At 43.4% G+C, this 8,494-nt stretch overlaps 1 long non-coding RNA gene across 1 annotated transcript in view; it reads left to right on the top strand.

Annotated features, from left to right (window-relative positions):
- Nucleotides 1-5,974: 5,974 nt before the first annotated feature.
- The window catches only part of LOC116887706, a 4,532-nt gene continuing 2,012 nt past the window's right edge, over nt 5,975-8,494 (top strand). Inside the window, exon 1 of the long non-coding RNA XR_004386234.1 lies at nt 5,975-6,131. This is a non-coding gene — a long non-coding RNA (uncharacterized LOC116887706). The remainder of the gene's footprint in view (nt 6,132-8,494) is intronic.

The raw sequence follows: 8,494 nt of genomic DNA, 5'->3' as shown, positions 1-8,494 counted from the left end.
TAAATGTAAAAAAGAACCCAAAGGAACCCTTTTTAAAGAGTCAACAAAGAGTGATGTGTAGGCAACACTCCCTGCTTGCATGCGTTTGCTGACTGTGTGGGAGAAGACTCTGACCCTTTCTAGACCGCAGCAGCAAGCTCTGTTGATGAAGCCAAGAGCCAAGGTTATTTCTCATCACGTCACTCGTCCCCAGGGATATTCTCAAGCACTTCCCATGCTTAGTAGTTTTCAATTTCTACAAAACCCACTTTTAACATAACATTATTTATTATACAATATAATTAATAATATAATTTATTATAATATAATGTATCATGTAATTAGATTTTATTCAGTTGAAAGTGTATAGTTGATTCATTTTGATAAATGTATCCAGTTGTGTAATCACCATTACAGACAAGATACAGACTACTGTCAAAGCCTGAAGAAGTCCCTGTGCCCTTTTGGCGGTTACTGGAACCAGGCATGGTGGTGAGTGCCGTGGTGGGCAGCAAGTGGTGAGTGAGAGGCTGGGCAGAGCGAGGACCTAACACCCGTGGAGCCTTATCTAAGGACGGCTTCCCTGATTTATTCAGACCTCCTATCAACTCTGTGGAGTCTTCCATTCTGTACAAGAGGAAATTACAGCCAGGGGAATTCAAAAGCTAGCCCTGTGCTAGGCTCCATCCAACCCATGTTTCCCACATTGCTCTCTACGGCTAATATGGAGAGAAAAGATATAAAGAAACAGAAGGCAAGCATGCAACACTGGGTGCTGTATGAATCTAGTTATTCAAAGTACTAAAAAAGTAAAGCCAATGATCAAAGGCCAATAGATCTCTACCATGAGTAGGGAAGGGGTCCACTATACGAGCTGCCCCCACCCCCAGTCCTGGGATATTGACTAGAATGGTAATTGCTCAGCTGTATGAGTTTGCCAAAATTTATAAAACTGTATACCTAGCATTAAGTATTAGATGCAAATTATAATTCACTAATGCCATTTGAAAATGTTATAAGAAAGCGACGTGGAACGACATGGGAAATATCCTGTTCTAAACTCAAAACAGAAATGGTGAGGTGGCTTGCTGGACCAAAGAGCTTGCCGAGCAAACCTGATGACCTGAGCTTGATCACCAGATCTCACGTGAAAGGCAAGAGCTACCTCGTCAAGGTTGTGCCTTGGCTTCTGCATGTGTGAGTACACACACACACACACATACACACACACACACACATTCACACACACACACACTACACACACACATATATATACACACAATATATATATATACACACTATACACACAATATATACACACACACTACACACAACATATATACACACACACACCACACACATTCACACACACATACCACACACACACTACACATACTATATATATATATACACACACTACACACACAATATATATATATACACACCACACACACAATATACACACACTACACACACACACACACACACAATATATATACACATACACTACACACAATATATATATACACACACACACACACAATATATACACACACAATACACACAATATAAATATACACACACTACACACAATATATATACACATACACTACACACAATATATATATATACACACACTACACACACAATATATACACACACAGTACACACAATATATATACACACACACTACACACAATATATATATACACACACATACACCCATACACCACATACACACAAACACACACACACACACACACACACACACACAAATGATAAACACTTAAAAGCCACAACATCATCATCACATTCAGAAATATAGCTACTGTAGCCGGGAATACAGTGCAGGAATATTTTTATGTAACTTGGTGCTGAGAAAATTTTAAATCTGGCAAAAGATACATTAGGTGTCCACTGTGACTTGGAAATTAAACCAGTAAACTCAATTTTCTTGCGGTAAATGAACAATTCAATATACACGCTTCTAAATCTATTGCAAATGACTGCTGACCGAGGATCTGATTAAGCATGGTCCGGAAAGAGCTTGCAACTAGGAGTGTTTACTAACATTTCAATTTCTATGGCTCATTTATTAGACTCGGAATAAAAAGGTGAGAGGGCTGTTTGGGATTGTCTTTAACCTTGATGATATTTCCACTGAAGCAGCATAATGGCTCTTAATTGCTTAAGTGAAGAGAGCGTGTTGACGTGTCCTTCTTTGGGCTAAGAGCTTCGAGCCTAGACTATTATGCTAATTCAAGCATTATATACACCTAAGTATTTATGAGGCTGACACCAGTGATGTTGCAGGTAAAGGGCTGTGAAATGGTCTGTAAACAGAGAGAATTGATTTGAGGCCCAAAAGCAGTGCTGGTAAAAGTCACAGCCATTCAACAGCCAACCCTACAATTTCTATCCAGATTGTCAACCCAGGTCAGACGGTGTCAACAAGGCTGTCCTTAGAGATCAGATGGGTGGCTTGATAACGTGCAAACCAACCACACAGGAACTACCATGGTGGCAGTCTAGTCCTATCCGGTGTGGCTGTGTGCGTGTGCCTACTTGTAAATGAACTTTCATTATGGAAGCTTCACGGGGCTGAAGTCAGTGGGTGCTAACGTGTTGGTGCCTGTCAAAAGGACAGCTTTTCTCTGGTCAAGTTAGACAGAGGTGTGACTTATCCGAGGACTGTGCGGCATCAAGAGGCATAGGGAAGCAGACCTCAGAAACCTTCCATGGAATGAAGGAAGGGTGGCCAACACTGATGGCGGTGCCTGATGGTCTGCATCAGCTTCGTTTGCGTGTCACGTCTCTTCCCGCATCAGAACTGTACGAGCCAGGCTCGGGATAAGTGTGTGAAAGGCAAGGTCATCGTTTTTACTTAGATCGTCACAGGCTTTGCTAATGCAGCTTTCAAAGACTGTGTCAGGGATGGCCTAGCTCTGTCTTGGCTTTAAAGCAGAATTAACTGACTTTGGATGATGGGAGGGGACATTCCTTCTCATCCTAGTTTGCAGGCTGAAGGAAGAAAGGTCACGACTCTCTTTTCCGGTTGGAACAGAACAAAACGGGAATGTACGTTCAGTAGAGCAAGCTGCTGGAGGTCAGGGAGCACCTTGGGGTAAGTGTGCCACCCGCTGTGCTCCATTCTCTTCACTCCTGAGTGTCAGCCTTCCGGGATTATTGTGGGAAATGCTCAGAAAAGTGCCCAGCACCTAAGCATGCACTGGATGGTCAATATGAGGACACATATTTGACCTCATACATTTTTTAAGCAATCGTGTCTGAAGTCCAAGGTTTTTCTTCCTTATGGCTCATGGAGGTTACTCTGATTCTAGGAAATCTGTTCAAAATGTTTGGCATTTGAAAAATAAAATGATGGAACAGCAGAGTGGCGTATGCTTGTAATCTCGGCCCTCGGGAGGGAGGGGCAGGGAAAATCAACATCGAGGCCAACTTGTGCTACACAGCAAGAACCTGTCTAAGACAAACAAGCAAAAGCAAGCACGATCGGCTCCTTCCTCTCTGCCGGCGGGCTGGGCTGTACCTAGGAGCGTCCATCGTTCTCCTCAGGTTCCGAGGCTTGGGCGGAGTAAGCTTGCCTGCTCCCTGCTCCCTGAAGAACAGCGGCAGCAGCACGTGGACATTCACCCGACTTAGCTACACTCTGTGGACGCTCAGGACAACTCGCGGGAATCCGTTCTGGCCTCCCTCCCTGTGGGTTCCGGGGGATGAATGCAGCACTTCCGGGTTGGTCTGAGCACCTTCTCCCGCTTGCTCTGCCATCTGGCTGGCCTATGGGCTGGTGAAAGTCTTCAGCCTCTCTGTGCGTGGGAATCTGGATGCTCTTCCTTTTGTTCAAGTAGTCCCCGCGTTGTCGTTCCCATCCAGGCTGTTAGAGACGAGCTCTTGTACTGCTTAGCGGTTATGATTTAAACGTCTTTCAGTAGACACTTGGTCTGAATAATGACACTTATAGTGACACAGTGTGAAGCCAGGACAACATTTGACCATCGGGTGATTTTTTTTTTTTTTTCTGCTCGTTTAACAGTTTCCCTCCATTACGAACATTTATAAAAAGGCTTTGCTTTAATTTTAATCAGTGCATGGGGTCGATGGTATTGCATTGTCTAAAAGTTTGCCGTATGTGACCATATTAAGTATGGTGTAACCTATAGTTACCAAAAGTTCTGTTTCAGTATCCTGATACGCTATAAATGTTTACTTTAGGAATGCTTAACTAATCATGTACATGTGGCCTGCCTTGGTTGTAAGCAAAGAGGTTTCCCAATTTCTTCAACTACCAATTTGAAGTCAAGGTTTCTTTGAGTCTTAGAATGCACAGAGGTTTGTGCCAGAGATATTCTTCTTCTTAGCCCTGTGTGGGTAGAAAAGTCAGTTGTAGGACCCAGACCAGCTTTAGGATTATTTTGTTTCAAACTTTCCAGGGGCAAGGCTGTTTTAACTAATTCTGAGCAATAGTACCAAGGTTATTCATAAAAGTATCAAAGGGGGTTCACATCCTCTGAATAATACATTCAGGCCCCACAGGAAGGCCTCCATCAGAATGGTCCCAAAGAATAGCTTTAGAGATCACAGCCTCTTGAACTCTTAGAGTCAAAAAGTAAACAAACAGTTTAAAGTGGTTCCGGGTCCACAAGGGTCACAGAGGCAAGCCTTTATAATCCTTCAGGGGTGACAAGTAGATTTCAGTATCAATTCCGCTAAGTTCCTGGGAGTTGCTGGGTGCAAGGCACCCTAGGACACTGGAGGCCTTGTGTGGGATCAGCAGGGAAACTGCTGTGATCCATTAGCAATGCCTGACCTGGTGAAGTAGTGAAATACAGGGGCATTTCACTAGGGAGCATCATCTCAAGTCAGGATGCTGCATTTTTCTCAGTTGGAATAACTAAAGTTTAGCAAAGTTGAGCCAGTCTAGATCATTACATCCTGGGGGCTGTTTACACTCCTGTGTCTCTGTCTGTCTCTGTTTCTCTTCCTCTGCTTCTCTCTGTCCCTGTCTCTCTCTCTCTCCTCTCCCTCCCTCTCTGCCCCTTCGACCTACCTTCTTTCCACTCCCCTCTCTAGAAAAATAGAGAAGAGAGACTCCTGCAAACTATAAACGCTTACCTCCTTGAACAGATATACTGAATGCTTGTTACACACTAGGCTCTTGCCGGGTGTGTGAAGGATGGGCATAGGCCATTTGCTGAAAGCACCTTTGTTAAATAAGTTAAAATATAAAACTTCACTAAAATCCTTAGTGATGTTTTCTGCTCAGTAAATATGACTTTTCCTTGTATACCGATTTGGCTAATGGGTCAGGCTCAGAGTATTTCTTCACACCCTTCCCAAGAGGGAATGTAGAAAATACTCAACTTGGAAGTTAGAGACCCAGACACTGGTCCTGGGTACATTACCAGCAAGTTCAAGCACTAGGTTCTGTGCCTCCCTCTCCCACCCCTGAAGGCAATGCTGGTCCCTACTTCCCCTGACTATAATGGGCCCGGTCATATGGTACTTAGAATAAAAAAATAATGCAGGCCATTGCTTTGTATAGCATTTCAAGTCCTGTTTAAAATTAAATAAAGGAGAAATAGGAATTGAGACATATTATATTTTCAAATATTAAAATATTGAGGTTTGTGAGAGAAAGACAAGAATTTGGCCCATCTGGACATATGAAGAATGAAACAGGTCTGAGTTCTGATGTGGCCTCCGGCACCTAGAAATTCTGTGGAAAGACGGCGCAGTCAATCACTGTAAACACTGGTTTCCTTATCTGCTCATTGCGGGTGATAATAGTGTCACCTCAAAGGGCTGCATGTTGGGGTATATGACACATGACAAGCTTGTTACATTGGCTAGGATGGAGTGTAATTTTAATATACTAGCTACTGTGATAGTACTTGATGCTATTTTTAAAAAATATTTATTTACTTTTTATAGGTGTGAGTGCATGTGCTGTGTGCATGCCTGATGTCTACAGAGGCCAGAAGAGGGCACTCAATCTCCTGGAACTGGAGTTGTCGGTTGTGAGCTGCCATGGGGTACTAAGAACTGATCCCCCTCTGGAGGGCAGCAAGCATTCCTAGCCCCTGGGCCATCTCTCCAGCCTCACCCTGCTACTGTCTAGTCACAGGAATATGGTAATGTTTTGTATTTTGCCAATATAATCTCTCACACTTGTTAATGATTACCAAATGCCATAATACAGCATCATGATGCCTCATGCAGCATTTTGGGGAATCCCGATAGATAGGATCTTTAAATCAGTCTTTAGATTTAGATATGAGATATCTAAATGGTGGATATGAGAGCCACCAGGAAGGCCTCGGGGACCTAGCTAGAGAAGTTAGTCTGTTGTTATGGTTACAGGACTAAGACACAGCTAGTCCCAGAATAGGATTGGAGTACACAGCTCTGAATTCAAATTCCATTATGCATAAGGTAACATGTACACTATAGCATCGTTGCCCTGTTCTGTATGCTCTAGTGACATTTAAATGTGTGGTCTCTGTGCAGTACTCGGGATCAAATCTAGGGCCTCAGAGAAGCCAGGCTCTCACTGAGCTACATATCAATGCATATCAATACATAACAATACATATCAATGCATATCAATATATACCAATACATATCAATTCATATCAATATATAGCAATATATATCAGTGCATATCAATACACACCAATACATATCAATACATATCAATGCATATCAATGCATATCAACACACACCGATGCATAGCAATACATATCAATGCACATATCAATGCATATCAGTACAGACCAATACATGCCAATACATAATAATACATATCAATGCACATATCAATGCATATCAATACAGACCAATACATGCCAATGCATATCAATACATACCAATACATATCCATGCATATCAATACACATCTGCCTCCATACCGTTTCTTTCACCTTTTATCTCAACACAGGTCTTAAAGTTCTCCAGTGTCCTTGAACTTGCGATCTTTGAGAAGTGGGAATGCAGTCCTGAGCCAGCAGGCCTGACTTGTATATTTCTGAATGCTTCCTGTGTTAGCAGCTGTCACAGCTCAAGGAAAAGGGAAGCATGTGGTTAAAAATCAAAAAGAAAACAATCTCACACTAACCCAGTGAATTAAAACGTGTAACCATTTCCCTATCTTGCCGTAATTTTCTTGAAAGGATCATTTCAAATTTGACCTTAAAGTTAAGAAGAAACAAGCACAAGGAAAGCAGATGCGACTGCAGACACCCTCTACTCTCCTCCTTTACATGGGTTTCTGAATGCGGACCTAGCAGGAGCAGGTTTGGGTCTCACGCCCCACCCATCGCCCGCACAGTCACTGTTCCTTACCTTCTTTACAGCCATCTTCACACCAAATACACATGCAAGTGATTTCCGGCATGGAGGCAGACTGGGGTCTCCACCTTAGTTTTTCAAGGTTGGTAGGTAGCTTTGCTGGCCCCTGGAAAAGACCGCCCCGCGCCTCTGGTGTGGTGAGCAGCCTCACTCCCTCTACCCCGGCTCACCGATGTCCCTGTTGCTCAGGTCTCTGTCTGGGACCAGTCCTGCTGCCCAGATACTGTTTCTCCCATGAGTTCCATGGAAGTCATTTACAGCGGGGATGCAAATAAAGACGGAGTGAGGCGCCGGAGGCAAGCGAGGAGGTGTGGAAAATGCCAGCATCGAATCAGTTCATCTGCTTCATCTTCATTTGCTACCCACCTCCCCACCACGGCTGTTTCCATACTGGTCAAGAACACTTTTTTTTAAAGTCACAAACTGATAAAAGTATACTTTATCCAGAGCCCAAGGATTATGGATGTTTTGTGTGCTTGCATACATGTGTGTGGTGGCCAGAGGCCAGTCTTGGGTGCTGTTCCTCAGGACTCATTCACCCTGCTCCTTCTGATAGGTGGTCTAAAATCCAAGTAAGGAAGGCTGGCCGGCCGGCCAGAAGGTGCCAAGGATTCCATCCCCACCTCCCAGTGCTGGGATTACAAGTGTGTATCACTATACCTGGATTAAAAAAAATATACACACATACATCATATATATACATATATGCATGCATATACACATGTACATACATATTATATATCACACACATATACATATCTATACACCCACACACACATATAGTTTGATATATTTGTGTATAGAGCCATACATGTGACAGAGTTTGTGTGGAGGTCGAGGAGTCTATTCTCTCCTGTCACCTTGTGATGTGGCCCAGAGATTAAATGACCCAGGTGCTGCTCCAAGCCTGATTTTTTTTTACGTGTGATCTGGGGATCAAACGCAGGCCCTACTGCCTGTGTGGTAAACACTTTGAGAATTGAGGCACAGCTCTGAAACGTTACTGCATCTGTGGGTGCTGTTCTGGAACACTCTGGCTGGCTTTACGGAGATAGATGTAGGCTGTATCTGAGGAGGAGAAGTAGAAGGGTGGGATACTGGTTCTAACTGCTGCACCAGAGAAAAGAGTGGGTGAGCAAGTTAGGG

This window comes from Rattus rattus, chromosome 1, assembly GCF_011064425.1.
Source record: "Rattus rattus isolate New Zealand chromosome 1, Rrattus_CSIRO_v1, whole genome shotgun sequence".
In the NCBI taxonomy this organism is placed as follows: domain Eukaryota; kingdom Metazoa; phylum Chordata; class Mammalia; order Rodentia; family Muridae; genus Rattus; species Rattus rattus.
Note: the sequence above shows the minus strand (reverse complement) of the source record. Positions and strands in the feature narration are given on the sequence as shown.